Genomic DNA, 17,060 nt, shown 5'->3' with positions numbered 1-17,060 from the left:
TCGGTTGGAATTTGGTACATAGTGTTAGTATATGGTCTCTAATAACCAAGCAAAAATTGGTCCACATCGGTTCATAATTATATATAGCCCCCATATAAACAGATCCCCCGATTTGGCTTGCGGAGCCTCTAAGAGAAGCAAATTTCATCCGATCCGGCTGAAATTTGGTACATGGTGTTAGTATATGGCTTCTAACAACCATGCACATTTTGGTTCACATCGTCCATAATTATATATAGCCCTCATATATACCGATCCCCAGATTTGACCTTCGGAGCCTAATGGATGAGCAAAATTCGTCCGATTCGGTTGAAATTTGGTACGTGGTGTTAGTATATGGTCTCTGACAACCATTCAGGAATTGGTTCATATCGGTTCATAATTATATGTAGCCCCCATATAAACCGATCCCCAGATTTGACCTCGGAGCTACTGGAGGAGCAAAATTCATCCGACCCGGTGGAATTTTGACACGTGGTGAAATTGGTTACTTTGCGATAGTATATGGCCCCTAACAAACATGCCAAAATTGGTCCATATCGGTCTATAGTTATATATAGCCGATCCCCAAAAATAATCTACCAAAATTTTATATCTATAGAAAATTTTGTCAAAATTTCATTACTATAGAAAATGTTGTCAAAATTATATTACTATAGAAAATTTTTTCAAAATTTTATTACTATAGAAAATTTTGTCAAAATTTTATTACAATAAAAAATGTTGTCAAAATTTTATTACTATAGAAAATTTTTGCAAAATTTTATTTCTATAGAAAATTTTGTCAAAATTTTATTACTATACAAATTTTTGTCAAGATTTTATTTCTATACAAAATTTTGTCAAAATTTTATTTCTATAGAAAATTTTGTCAAATTTTATTGCTATAGAAAATTTTGTCAAAATTTTATTTCTATAGAAAGTTTTGTCAAAATTATATTTCTATAGAAAATTTTGTTAAACTGAATTATTTACGTATTTAATCAGCCTTTTTTGTTTAATATATACCCCGTATGGACTAACTTACAATTGAGAACACGGTGTTAAGAAGTTTTAAGATACCTTGCCATCGGCAAGAGTTGCCAAAACCCAAGTAATTCGATTGTGTATGACAGTCTTTAGTACAAGTTTCTATGCAATCCATGGTGGAGGGTACATAAGATTCGGCCTGGCCGAACTTACGGTCGTATATACTTGTTTTATATTTCCATTGTTCCATTTTAATTAATTAATTTGTCCTTGCTGTGTTTTATGCTCGTCTATGGGAAATGGTTTAATCCCAGAACCGGTATTGGACTAATACCTGGTGTGTATGGACCAGTCCCAGTTCTGGTCAAAACGTATGGCTTTCCATATTCGGTAACTTTAACATGGGGCTGCCACTTTAACCTAGCCTAGAAAGAACTTCAAAGTTTTTTTTACTAGGAAGCTATTCACGTAAAATGATATGTCAGCTTAAAAATCCAATCCATCAAAGACTAAAAAATCCTCAAAATAGTTCTTAGCCTGTAATAATACCACTATGACAAAAACCTAAAATAATATTTTATCCCTTCGGTCTTAAGATTGATCTGAAGCAATCTTTAAGGATAATTTCTTATCCGTTTCCATACATGGTATAATTTTAGCTAAATATGAAAATTTCCTGTTTTATGACTTATAAGGAAGGAGGCACATTGTTTTGTTTTTTATTCTATCTTTATATTATTAATTAATTAACAATAATTGCCTTGGGTTTTTTTTATTGTAGTCTATGTGGTTTGTGTCATTTGATCTATGGCTGGTTGGGACAAACACCCTGGGAATATGGCAATTGCAATTAATGTTACAATGGCCCTCGCGGTCAATAGTTCTTTGTTGTCATCTTGATGTTATTACACTTTTTTTTCCGTATTTGTTGCTTTTGTTCTTCTTTTCTCGCATTATTAAAGTTCGCACGATGTCCGCCTTAGGTATTCTATCTATGTTGACGTCATTCACCAAAGATAATGTTAGCAATGGTCATAGGATATTAGATTAGATTATAGATTAGATGGCAGGTTCTTATTTATGTAAGTGCAAAGATATGCCATAGGGTTTGCATCAGTGTGAATATAGAAACCTTCGGGATACATAAATGATTTTTCACAGAGAAAGAGAGAGAGAGATAAAAAGTTTACTTGGATCCAAAGATTTTGACCTTCCCTTAGGATATGTTAGGTATAGTGGCAGCCCGATATTTCAGGCGCACTTAGACTATTCAGTCCATTGTGATACCGCTCCTAAAGCAAAAATACGTTTCTCCGCAACGAAATTTTAGACAAACGAAATTCTGATAAAGTATTTTCTTTAAGAGCAAATTAGCACGAATTTTTTCTTTGCTTTTAGAGAAAACTTTTTAGCGATTCGTTGTTTGTCTACAATTTCGTTCGTCAGAAAAGAAAACTCTTCTGTCAGCGGTGAACTTCTCTCTTATCACTGAGTGTTGCCCGATTCTATGTTAAGCTCAATGACAAGGGACCTCCTTTTTATAGCCGACTCCAAATGGCGTTAGGTTAGGTTAGGTATAGTGGTAGCCCGATATTTCAGACGTACTTAGACTATTCAGTCCATGGTGATACCACAGTGGTGAACTTCTATCTTATCACTGAGTGCTGCCCGATTCTATGTTAAGCTCAGTGACAGGGGACCTCCTTTTTATAGCCGAGTCCGAACGGCGTTCCACATTGCAGTGAAACCTCTTAGAGAAGCTTTGAAACACTCAGAAATGTCACCAGCATTAATGAGGTGGGATAATCCAACATTGAAAAACTTTTTTGTGTTAGGTCCAAACTGGGTTTGAACCCACGACCCTGTGCGTGCAAGGCGGGCATGCTAAACATTGCACCACGGTGGCTCCCACCTTCCCTTAAGGATTTTTCTACTGATTCCGAGCCAAAGATGCAACTTCTATAAAATAATGAATTTTTTTAGCGACCTTCACGCTCACAAAAATCGCTTCTGTAACATATACTCCCAAACATAATTTGCTTCAAGCATATATATTTTTGGGTATTGCCCAAACATTTATATGTTTGATCTCTTCCAATATATAATATGTTTGAAAGCATATTGGTCTAAACAATATATGTTTGGGTAGTCTAAGTTCCAAACATTTTGTATTTTTGCATCCAAATTCAATAATGTTGTCTTCCAAAAAACAATATGTTATTATGTGAACATATAATATGTTTGGAAGCATTTTGCACCCAAAAATATTATATGCTTAAAAAAAATTCTTCCATACAATATTGTGCTCAAAATTTTATTTATTTATTTATATATTTACAATCATAATGAATTATGAAAATAAACAGGTAATATAGGTGCTAACAACATAGGTTTTCGACCTGAATGCTCAAAATTTTGTTTCTGCCTAATTGTATATTCCCCCACATCTTTCTCTCTTTCCACGAGATTTTTTAGTTCTTAGCACCTTTTTCTGTAATACAAACATTGTAGAAGCAATTATTCAATTTTATGATTTTTTTTATTTTAATTTTACCTTTTGCCGGACGGGGATTCGAACAGCGGACCACACAGTTTGTAAGGATCAAAGAAGTAGCTGATCATCAATTGCCCAAGGAAAACTAAAATGTTAATTTTGTAATAACAAGCAACAACCACCAACTTAATTCAATATCGCTCCCTGTTAAATAGCGCTCCAAGCTACTAAACACATATATGTTTATAGGCTATTTCTAAATTAATATATGTTTGCATCCAAGCATATTATATTTACAAACATTTTATGTCCCAAACATAATATGTTCTAACATATTAACATATATGTCCCAAACATGTTATGCTAGTTTATGAACATTATATGCTTGCACTCAAAAATATTGTGTTTAAAAATTTGTGTTCCAAACATATAATGTTTATAGCCAAACATATGAAAAACAGTCTTTTTCATCCGTGTATATGGCTTCAAATCTAGGATCAATAAAATTTAAATTAGGATACAGATTCCATTTATCGGATTTTCATGTACTTTTCACGGTATATTAATGAAGCTATTCACGAAAAACGAATGCAAGTTAAACAAGTGAGTAAAGTGGAAAGTCGTACGGGGCCGACTATATCATACCCTAAACCACCCCTATTGAATTAGTAAAGATAACCATTTGTGGGGTATTATCGGTATAGGTTTGGAGTATATGTTAAACGGCATTGCCATATTCAAGAACATTAAGGGGTACATGTTCATGGGAGTTGTATCACAATCTGAACAGAAATGTCTGATATTAGTAGATGTAGTTGGTTCTGAAGCTACAGAGTTAAAGAGGAAGCTACAGAGTTAAAGAGGAAATCGCTAAATTAAAAATAAATAAATAAATAAATAATAAAAAAATCAACATTTGTGAAACATGGGAAATATATTTATGTAAGAGCTACATGTAAGTCTAACTACACTGAAAAAAAGCATGCCCGGTTCCAAAGATTTTGTCTTTACTTTAAAAATGTTGGTATTGATTCAGAGCCAAAGAAGCGGAGAATACACGCAGAGAAGAAACATGATTGTCACAATCATATTCGAACAGCAAAATAATATGATAGCAGCTATTTTTGCGGCGACCATGTAACATTTTAGCCTGCAACCATGTTGGCGCAATGAACATGGTTCTAAGAAAAATACAATTGTCTTCGTCTAAAATGTTATTATATTGATAAAAAGAATATTGTTTCCATTAAAAGACAATGGTCACGATCTAAAATGTTATGTTATTCGTCAAAAATGTTTTTCTTTTAGTTAAAAGAACATGGTCACAACCTAAAATGTTTTGATTTTTATGAAAACACTTTTTTCGTCGTCGAAAAAAGGACGCCACTCGAGAAAAGAAAACATAAAATCAACGTTATTTATTTGTTTTTATTTATTTATAAACTAATTCATTGTTTATTTGTATTTATAATGTCGTGCAAGCAAACATCACATATTTTTACACACTCTAGTTTGGTTCAATTTCAACAATAAGTAATCATTCCATATTTACTTCGTGCCCACCAAATGTACAAACGCAGACATCATGTAACTGCAAATAAAAATAAATGATACCATATAGCAAAATGCAGAACAAAAAGCAGGTACATTTTTTCAATTACACTTTCCTTTTTGTGTTCACATAAAACCACGTGCCACTTCTGAATAAATAAATTAACAGAAAACACAGTAAATCCGTATTCTCCGTCCATTCCAAGAAACAACACACGACTGACGCGCAAAATGAAAATCGTGTGTACCTTCTCAATTTTTTTATAAAATTCTTTTCGCTGCAAACAAGTTAAAAAATTAAATGGTCTTTATGGCCATGTAATGGTTCTAGACATGTCTATACTTAACCTATAAAAATACTTTTTTCCTTGTAAAAAAGTAAAAAAAAAATTGAATGGTTAGGTACATGATTTTCCCGACCATTTAATGCACACAAAAAATTTTTTTTCTGATTCAATCACCAAATTAATTGATCCAATTAATTTTTTAATTGAAATGTCTTCAATCACGAAAATGATAGTATCAATCACAGTTTTAATTGGACAGAGAAAAAAATCTTGATTAAAACATTAATTGATTTTTCAGCAAATTTCAATTAATTTTTTAATTGATTCAATTAAAAATTTAATTGATGTTGATTGCAAAACTCAAGTAATTTATTAATTAAAAAAGGTAACTATTTTTAATTACTTTCTGAATTGGCTTAGAGTTTTTATTTGGATTAACAAATGACTGTTTGAAATACATTTTTAATTAAAAATTTAAAAAAAATCAGCACTTTTTTAACTGAATTAGTCTTCCGAATTTGATTAAAAAGTTAATTGTATCAATTAATTTTTTTATAAAAAATTTTTAAAATGTTCAATCATTGACTTAATTAACTTAATGTTTTTATAATGATTAAAAAGTTAATTGTATCAATTAACTTATTAATTGAAAAAATTTTCAACTTCAATTAACTTTTTAATTGGAAATATTTTAGTGATATTTTTTTCTGTGTGGTCTCAAATTCTATCATTTAAATGATAGAACATGTTTGCGGTATTTGAGAACCATTCAAATGCTTATTGCCACCATAAATTTTTCTCCGCTCGAAAACTATTTTTACAAAGACAAAATACATGGTTTTCGCGGCAATTACATGCTCTAGATAAGCATTAAATGGATGCGGCAACCATGTCCAAACATGGTTTTTCTGTGCGTGTACAAGTAAGGATACTTTTAAGACACAATTCTCTTTTAAATTTGGGTTTTGTGTATTTGCTTCTGGGAAGCAAATTTTAATTTCTCGCTTTTTCAGCTTTTTTTCTTCATATGCTATAAAAATCCTTTAAAAACTAGTTAACGACAACTTTATTTTCAAAATTAAGACTCGACTTCCAGTAGTAATTATGCTATGTTTCAAGTAAAAAGCGTCTTTAAAATGAAGTGTTGAAAAACATGTCCTATATTTGAACGATTTTTTGCTTTGTAGTCAAGATGCAAAAAGCCAGCAAATTTAAAGACAATTTCATTAAATTTAAAAAATTTAAACTCAAGTTGACCTTAGCCCTAACGTTTTTTCTTTCAGGTTATGATACCCATTTTTAAGTGAAATCACTTAATTATAAGGATAATACGACTTCATTGAAAAGTTTATCGACTTTTGGACGAGGAAAAAACTTTATATTAGAGAAATGCGTCTTCTTGCATTCGTATTTTAAAGACATGAAATCTTTGACCCCACGACAATATTTTTTTAGTGTATGATCGGCTAATACTTCAATATTAGAAATATGTCTTATAGCCAAAATTTGGGAAAATCGAGCGATGCACATATATGGAAGCTATATCTACATCTGAACCGATTTGGATGAAATTTTCCAGGTTTAGTTGATACCACAGAAGGTTACCTTGTGCTAAATTGGAATATGATCGGATAATAAATGATGTCGAAAATTAACAAACGATGGCCAAAATAAGGTTATTAGGTGAAATTTTTCAAAGTCGGGCACTACATATATATGGAAGGTACATTTAAATCTGAAACGATTCGGATGATATTTTGCAGGTTTGGTTGGTACCACAGAAAGTAACTTTGTGCCAAATTTCAGTACGATCGGCTATTATAATCACATTATGGAAAATCGGGCAATGCATATATATGGGAGCTACGAGGGCGGTTCGGAAACATCTTAGCCTATCAATATTTTAGTTATTTTAACTAACGTACGCAAAAAATTATCAATATTTTAGTTATTTTAACTAACGTACGCAAAAAATTATTAACGTTATAGAAGCTTTCTTAAAACGTAAAAATCCTATGAACTTAAATTAAATTAAATCAGCTTTATTGAAATATAGGTTTTTTTGAGTGTATGCTATATAAATATAACTTAAATGGATAATTGTCTATTGATGACAATAACAGCTACATAGCTCATGGTATAGTGTTGGCTTACAAATTGTATGGTCCGCAGTTCGAATCTCCGTGCTGGCGAAAGGTTAGATTTAAAAAATTTATAAACTCGAATAATTTCTTCTACATTGTTTGTACTACAGAAAATGGTGCTAATAACTAAAAAAACTCGTGGAAGTGAGAAAGATGTGATGGAAAATGCAATTAGCCAGAAAAGATTTTTTTTTTGAGTTGATCTTTATAAAATTGTTTTTACATCCTGGAAAAGAATAAACGTTTATCACAAAAAGTATATACTTTTCTTCTAAATAAACTTCCTTAAAGCAAAAAGCAAATGAGAAACGAACTTTGTTAGTCTAAAATTTCGTTTGGGAGGAAAGAATTATTTTTTGCGTGTATATCTAGAACATGTGATATTTTTCTGTGAATACCAAAATATCACCTCTTTTGAAAATACCTTTACTTACGACCCTTTCAAGCAAGAAAATTCCAGAAGAAAATAATTTTGCAGTATCTGATGATTCAAGCTCATTTATGCAATTTGTTAGTTGTGATACCGCATTAACTAAAAAAATCTCTTCTTCCAAAAAAAAAACCCAAAATTGTGTCATTTATGCCTGGAAATCCTGGAAAATTTTCTCATATGGCAAACCCTAACTTTTACATATTCACAATTTAATTTTTATTTTTTTTTTTGGGGGAAATACCATACCATGTGGTATTACCTTCTTCCTGTGTTATAATTGGCCAAATGGCAACAAAAAACAATTGACTCTTCTATGAAATCAATTGTTGGCACCATTTCACACTTAAACAAACCATTATTGATTCAGGCAATGTATTGGCTAGTATTTACTCGAGCGTACGACCCATTGTACAATCATATACGCCCTAGTTCTTCCCAAAATAAATCTGAATCATTAAAAATTTTTTAGGCTCTATTTGTCAGTGTTAAACGTTAATATTCCCAATACAAATCATGACTCCTTATATACATAAAACAAACATCGGTTTGTTTGTTCGAAAACCTTCCTTAATGCGATATGAAACGTGGGATTTCCAGGAATTTATAATCGTAAAATAAATAATCAAGCTAAAAAATATCTTAGATAAAAAATATCTTAAAAAGGAGTACTATAAAGCTAATCTCTAACTAAGCCACAACATAGTCGCATAAAGGTGACGCATGAGTGTACCTTTTGTATAAATGAGGAAGTGACTCAAATCAAGAAAATAATAATACATACAAACAAGTAAGGAAAGTCTAAAGTCGGGCGGGGCCGACTATATTATACCCTGCACCACTTTGTAGATCTAAATTTTCGATACCATATCACATTCGTCAAATGTGTTGGGGCCTATATATAAAGGTTTCTCCCAAATACATACATTTAAATATCACTCGATTTGGACAGAATTTGATAGACTTCTACAAAATCTATAGACTCAAAATTTAAGTCGGTTAATGCACTAGGGTGAAACACAATGTTAGTAAAAAAATTTGGGAAACATTTAAATCTGAAGCAATTTTAAGGAAACTTCGCAAAAGTTTATTTATGATTTATCGCTCGATATATATGTATTAGAAGTTTAGGAAAATTTTAGTCATTTTTACAACTTTTCGACTAAGCAGTGGCGATTTTACCAGGAAAATGTTGGTATTATGACCATTTTTGTCGAAATCAGAAAAACATTTATATGGGAGCTATATCTAAATCTGAACCGATTTCAACAAAATTTGGCACGCATAACTACAATGATAATTCTACTCCCTGTGCAAAATTTCAACTAAATCGGAGTTAAAAATTGGCCACTGTGGTCATTTGAGTGTAAATCGGGCAAAAGCTATATATAGGAGCTATATCTAAATCTGAACCGATTTCAACCAAATTTGGCAGGCATAGCTACAATGATAATTCTACTCCCTGTGCAAAATTTCAATTAAATCGGAGTAAAAGATTGGCCACTGTGGTCATATGTGTGTAAATCGGGCGAAAGCTATATATGGGAGATATATCTAAATCTGAACCGATTTCAACCAAATTTGGCACGCATAGCTACAATGATAATTCTACTCCCTGTGCAAAATTTCAATTAAATCGGAGTAAAAGATTGGCCACTGTGGTCATATGAGTGTAAATCTGGCGAACGATATATATGGGAGCTATATCTAAATTTAGATGATTTCAATAAAATTTGGCACACTTGACAACACTACTAATTATACTCCTAGGGCAACATTTCAACCGAGTTGGGGTAAAACTCTGGCTTCTGGGACCGTATTAGTCCATATCGGGCGAAATATATATATGGAAGCTATATCTCAATCTGAACCGATTTCAACCAAATTTGGCACACCTGACTATAGTACTGATTGTTATCTTGGTGCAAAATTTCAAGCAAATTAGGGCAAAACTCTGGCTTCTGGGGCTATATAAGTCCATATCGGGCGAAAGATATATGGGAGCAATATCTAAATCTGAACCGATTTCTTTCAAAATCAATAGGGTTCTATTCTGAGCCAAAACACATACTTGTGCCCAATTTGAAGTCGATTGGACTAAAACTGCGACCTAGACTTTGATTACAAAAATGTGTTCACGGACAGACGGGCATGGCTATATCGACTCACGAGCCCACCCTGAGCATTTTTGCCAAAGACACCATGTGTCTATCTCGTCTCCTTCTGGGTGTTGCAAACATATGCACTAACTTATAATACCCTGTTCCACAGTGTGGCGCAGGGTATAAAAACTACGAACATTTCATACACTCAAACAACAATGACCCCACCGTGAAGGAAAATTAGGTTAATTTTAGTAAAACTATATTAATTTTAGTAAAATTGGGTTAATTTTAGAAAATTGTTACTAAGCTGTATTACAAACGCCAATGTCATGTCGATTTCACAAAAATAAGTAAATATTTTTCGACAAATTCAAGAAACTTTAGAGTCAGACAAAGTTCAAGATGAGCGCATTTGTAGTAAAATTTATAAATTTTAAGAAATTCTGAACTATTTTATGGAAGACTAAATTCGTGTCTATAGTTCGTTAATTAACTAACGTACACAAAAAATTATTAAAGTGAAGAAAACTTTCCCAAAACATAATAATTCCATGCACTAAAAAAGAGTTAAATTTTCTCACATTACACTTTAAAAGTCCACTAGATTTCAACCGACATTTGCATTATAACCCAGCAGCAAATTGGAAGTTCTTCCAAAGGCACAACTTTAAAAGCACTTCCAGAAGATGTACTCCCAATGATGTTCTTTATTTTAACTACACAGGAAGTTCTTTTCATTCAAATTTTTAAAACATGCTTTTTTCATATTTTTAATGGGCAATTTTAATTTTTATACCCTCCACCATAGGATGGGGGTATATTAACTTTGTCATTCCGTTTGTAACACATCGAAATATTGCTCTAAGACCCCATAAAGTATATATATTCTGGGTCGTGGTGAAATTCTGAGTCGATCTGAGCATGTCCGTCCGTCCGTCTGTTGAAATCACGCTAACTTCCGAACGAAACAAGCTATCGACTTGAAATTTGGCACAAGTAGTTGTTATTGATGTAGGTCGGATGGTATTAAAAATGGGCCATATCGGTCCACTTTTACGTATAGCCCCCATATAAACGGACCCCCAAATTTGGCTTGTGATTGCTCTAAGAGAAGCAAATTTCATCCGATCCGGCTGAAATTTGGTACATGGTGTTAGTATATGGTCTCTAACAACCATGCAAAACTTGGTCTATATCGGTCCACCTTTACGTATAGCCCCCATATAAACGGACCCCCAAATTTGGCTTGTGATTGCTCTAAGAGAAGCAAATTTCATCCGATCCGGCTGAAATTTGGTACATGGTGGTAGTATATGGTCCCTAACAACCATGCAATAATTGGTTCACATCGGTCCATAATTATATATAGTCCCCATATAAACCGATCCCCCGGCTGAAATATGGTACATGGTGTTGGTATATGTTCTCTAATGACCATGCACAAATTGGTCAAATCGGTCCATAATTATATATAGCCCCCATATAAGCCGATCCCCAGATTTGAACTCCGGAACTTGGAGGAGCAAAATTCATCCGATCCGGTTGAAATTTAGAACGTGGTGTTAGAATGTGGTCTCCAACAAACACGCAAGAATTGGTCCATATCGGTCCATAATTATATATAGCCCCCATATAAACCGTTCCCCAGATTTGATCTCCGGAGCCTCTTAGAGGAGCAAAATTCATCCGATCCGGTTGAAATTTGCAACGTGGTGTTAGTATAAGGCCGCTAATAACCATGCCAAAATTGGTCCTTATCGGTTCATAATCATGGTTGCCACTCGAGCCAAAAATAATCTACCAAAATTTTATTTTTATAGAAAACATTGTCAAAATGTTATTTCTATAGAAAATTTTGTCAAAATTTTATTTCTATAGAAAAATTTGTCAAAATTTTATTTCTATAGAAAATTTTGTCAGAATTTTATTTCTATAGAAAATTTTATCCAAATTTTATTTCTATAGAAAATTTTTCCAAATTTTACTTCTATAGAAAATGTTGTCAAAATTTTATTTTGTCAAAATTTTATTTCTATAGAAACTTTAAACTTAATTATATACGTATTTAATCGTCCTTTTTTAGTTTAATATATACCACGTATGGACTATGTGGTATATATTACGGTGTTAGGAAGTTTTAAGATACCTTGCCATCGGCAAGTGTTACCGCAACCCAAGTAATTCGATTGTGGATGACAGTCTTCAGTAGAAGTTTCTACGCAATCCATGGTGGATGGTACATAAGCATCGGCTTGGCCGAACTTACAAATAGTTTATTAAATTGTTTACACAAGAAAGTTAATTTTTTGCATAGAACAGTATATTTGTTTTCATTGCAGGGACTATTTCCAAATGCTAAAATGAAGGCAAAACTGTTCTTAAATACTCTTTTGGTGCAAAATATTCCAACGATATTTAGTCGTTAAAAATATGAAAATATGGCCAATAAATATAAAATATTGAATATAACAAAAATATGATAAGTGTACTTGTTTAACATTTTTAATATGTTTTTGTTTTTCCTTTCGAGTTGTTTTAATTTTGGCACAACCAATTTGCTCTTGTCTTCAATAAATTGTACCATTATTGTCGTTTTCTTATACGCTGATTATTTCAGAATGGTGCCACTTATGTCCCATTAGAGGGTAATCGTAGCAAAAAAAAAAAAAAGATGTTTTCTCTTGTCATTGAAGACCCGCATGCTGAGATTTTCTAGAATTGCATGTGGCCACAAAAGAGCTGCAGAGAATTACGTTTAATTTTATAAAATAATTTTATCAAATCATTCACAGAAAAAGTAGTTGTGTATGTTGGGCTAATAATTGGGCAAAATAAATTATTTCGAATAGACATTTGATTACTTCTCTATTATCGAAGAATAGCCTTGATATTGACTTTAAAAATTTTTTAAGAGCTTGGAAACATTTTTGGTTTATTTATTATTATCAGATAATAAATCACCTGCCGCTAAAAAATAACTACATTCAAAAAACAGTGAATCCACCAGAAGGGAAAATTTTGGTTTATCTTAGAAAATGTACAATGGTTTATCTTAGATGTACACATTTTTGCAAATCACTTTTCCGATGAAAGAAATGAACACGGTTGTACACATTTTCTAGCTTGTTCTCGGAACTTATATTGAAACCAAAATAAGGGCATTCCAGTGGTATTGCTGCTTGACTGACTTCTTGATTTGGAATGGCTTCATAGCTTCGATTTTCTTTGTCAATTCACCGATTTTCATTTCCATATTTCAAATTTGGATGATGAAGAACCTTCCGATGAACTTGATGCTATAGCGTTGATGTCCGATAGCTCGGCTGTATCTGCAATTTTGTCTGCCATTTGTGCCAACTTATTCAAAGATTCACTACTTATGGACAATAGTAATTGCATTCACAGAAATTTAAGTACTTCTTCAGAAGCTTTATTTGCGCTAAAGATGACATTTCACGAAGTAAAACTGATGGTTTCTTATCTCTGATTACAATTTCACGGAGCTACATTTTTAAACGCTTTTCCTTCGAATCCATAAATCGTTCTTGTATGCTCCTCTTCAGAGTTTTGTTCACATTGGATTCTGGGGGATTTATTGTTATATCACTTATTTCTGAATACTAGCATTTATTGATCCAACGACGGCGTGAAACTTAGTGGAGTCTGATACTATGCCGAATGTGAAAGACTGGCAGGACATGCTACGGGAATCTTGACTGCAACTCTTGCAATTTCTTGATGTCCAGCGGTAAAGGGATCATCGGTTGGGTTTGTGGACCGATTGCCTTGTTGTGGAGATGGAGAATTCCCGCCCGGTATAAGAACTTCTTTATGTGTTTCTCTGTTGCCTTGATTTGTCATGGTGATGGACGTTCTTTGTGGGCTGGGTCACCAATTGAAGTGGGGTCGGTTGTGACGGAAATAAAACTCAGGAATTAAAAAACGAAATTATTTTCCTTTCTTCAAATAAAATTTTTCAAATGACAATTAACATTTTTCATTTTCCATATCTCAAGTATAAAAAGTCAAAGTTAACTCGATTTGAAAATTAAGTTTTTAACAAGTAAACTTAATTTCAAGCAAAATAAAAGGTCAAAGATAACTCGATTTGAGGAGCCACCGTGGTGCAATGGTTAGCATGTCCGCCTTGCATACACAAGATCGTGGGTTCGATTCCTACTTCGACCGAACACCAAAAAGTTTTTCAGCGGTGGATTATCCCACCTCAGTAATGCTGGTGACATTTCTGAGGGCTTCAAAGCTTCTCTAAGTGGTTTCACTGCAATGTGGAACGCCGTTCGGACTCGGCTATAAAAAGGAGGTCCCTTGTCATTGAGCTTAACATGGAATCGGGCAGCACTCAGTGATAAGAGAGAAGTTCACCAATGTGGTATCACAATGGACGGAATAGTCTAAGTGAGCCTGATATATCGGGCTGCCACCTAACCTAACCTAACCTAACCTAACCTAACCTAACCTAAACTAACTCGATTTGAAAATTAATTTTTTAACAAACAAAAATTAGTTTTAATCAAAATCTCAAAAATGGTACAGTGGTGTTGCTCCTACAACCACCAAAGAGCTTAAACTTTAACACCATGTAAATATTTTTTCGGTGCAAGAAATCAAATTTGGATATCGGTCTATATGGGGGTTTTACCAAAACTTGGACTGATACACACCATCAGAGAACGAAACCGACACATTTTGTGTCGGCGGCAACTTGACGGCTAAGCCATACAAATTTGTCCATTATAAAATCAATTTGAAGTTATCCGAATGGTAATGAGATTAGTTGTACAACCAATCTTGCAATTAAATTTCCATTACTTTAAAATTTTTTGTGCAAAATGTTTGCAAAACTATTATAGCAAGTTGACTGTGGATGGAAACATTTTGACAAAAAAATACAACAATTATTGATAAATTTTTCTGATTTAAATCAATATTTTTGATTAATTTGTGGCTAAATTTGAGTCGACATATTTGGCGGCGGCATCGACTGGCAAAAACTGGTCTGCAGTGGCTTAAATCGGCGGTGCGACTCTGCGGCTTCATTCTCTGCACACCATATTCGGCACATCTATTTATAGGCCAAAAGTACCCCTACACGGACGAAAAAGACTGTTTTTCATATGTTTGGGTGTAAAAATTATATGTTTGGAACTCACATTTTTTAACACAATATTTTTAAGTTTACCCATACAATGTTCATAAACTAGCATAACATGTTTGGGACATATATGTTAATATGTTAGAACATATTATGTTTGGGACATAAAATGTTTGTAAGCATAATATGCTTTGATGCTAACATATATAAATTTAGAAATAGCCTGTAAACATATATGTGTTTAGAAAGAGAGACCTAAAGAGTATGTTTCAAGTAAAAACAAGTATATACGGCCGTAAGTTCGGCCAGGTCGAATCTTATGTACCCTCCACCATGGATTGCGTAGAAACTTCTACGAAAGTCTGTCATCCACAATCGAAATGCTTGGGTTGTGGTATCTTAAAACTTCTTAACATCGTTTTCTAAATTGTGAGGTAGTCCATACGTGGTATATATTAGACAAAAAAGTTATGTATAGTTAAGTCTACAAATAATTACGAATCGATATGGACTTTTTGCACAGTACGTAGAGAGCTAGAATTGAAATGTGGGGGTCGCTTATATGGGGGCTATATACAATTATGAACTTGATATGGACCAATTTTTGTGTGATTGGAAATCGATTTATCTTAGGGATATATATAACTATAGACCGATATGGACCTAGTTAGGCATGGTTGTTAACGACCATATACTAGCACAATGTACCAAATTTCAACTCACTCGGATGAAATTTGCTCTTCCAAGAGGCTCCAAAACCAAATCTCGGGATCGGTTTATATGGGGCTATATATGATTATGGACTGATATGGACCACTTTTGGCATGGTGGTTAAATATCATATACGATCACCACGTACCAAATTTCAAGCAGATCGGATGAATTTTGCTTCTCCAAAAGGCATCGGAGGTCAAATCTGGGGATCGGTTTATATGGGAGCTATATATAATTATGGGCTGACAGGAACCAATTCCTGCATGGTTGTTGAATACCACATACTAACATCACGTACCAAATTTCAACCGAATGGGAAGAATTTTGCTCTTCCAAGGGGCTCTGGAGGTCAAATCTGGGGATCGGTTTATATGGGGCCTATATATAATTATGCACCGATTTCGACCAATTTTTGCATGGGAGTTTGAGGCCATATATTAACACCACGTACCAAATTTCAACTGAAACAGATGAATTTTGATCTTCCAAGAGGCTCCGGAGGTCAAATCAGGTGATCGGTTTATATGGGGGCTATATGTAATTATGGACAGATGTGGACCAATTTTTGCATGGTTGTTAGAGACCATATACTAACACTATGTACCAAATTTCAGCCGGATCGGATGAAATTTGCTTCTCTTAGAGGCCTCGCAAGCCAAATTTGGGGGTCCGTTTATATGGGGGCTATACGTAAAAGTGGACCGATATGGCCCATTTGCAATACCATCCGACCTACAACAACTACTTGTGCCAAGTTTCAAGTAGATAGCTTGTTTCGTTCGGAAGTTAGCGTGATTTCAACAGACGGACGGACGGACGGACGGACATGCTCAGATCGACTCAGAATTTCACCACGACCCAGAATATATATACTTTATGGGGTCTTAGAGCAATATTTCGATGTGTTACAAACAATACAAACAATATTTTGTTTGGACAAATCCTGAAAATATATATGCTTGAAGCAAAATGTGTTTGGGGTATATGTTACAGAAGCGATTTTTTGAGCCGGATAAAAAATGCAAATTTAATACAAATTATAAAATTATTTATAGTCCCCATATATGTTATATCAAAACCTGGAGTGATGTATACCATCTTCAAACTTGACCTACCTCGGACTATTTTGTGCACAATTTTAGTGAAACACATCTAAAGACAACAAAATTGTTTAAAGTTAATGGAAACATAATTAAAACTATTAAAGAAATTTATATATAGATTTTTCTTTGTTTCTTGTTTTAAATTCTGAA

The 17,060-nt window shown here is 33.4% G+C and overlaps 1 protein-coding gene across 3 annotated transcripts in view; it reads left to right on the top strand.

Moving 5' to 3' along the window:
* Positions 1-17,060, top strand: part of Irk1 (Inwardly rectifying potassium channel 1) — a 192,252-nt gene that overhangs the window by 110,338 nt on the left and 64,854 nt on the right. The window lies entirely within an intron of this gene.

The sequence above is a fragment of the Haematobia irritans genome, chromosome 1, assembly GCF_050003625.1.
Source record: "Haematobia irritans isolate KBUSLIRL chromosome 1, ASM5000362v1, whole genome shotgun sequence".
Taxonomy (NCBI): Eukaryota; Metazoa; Arthropoda; class Insecta; order Diptera; family Muscidae; genus Haematobia; species Haematobia irritans.
This window is presented reverse-complemented; position numbering and strand designations above follow the sequence as displayed.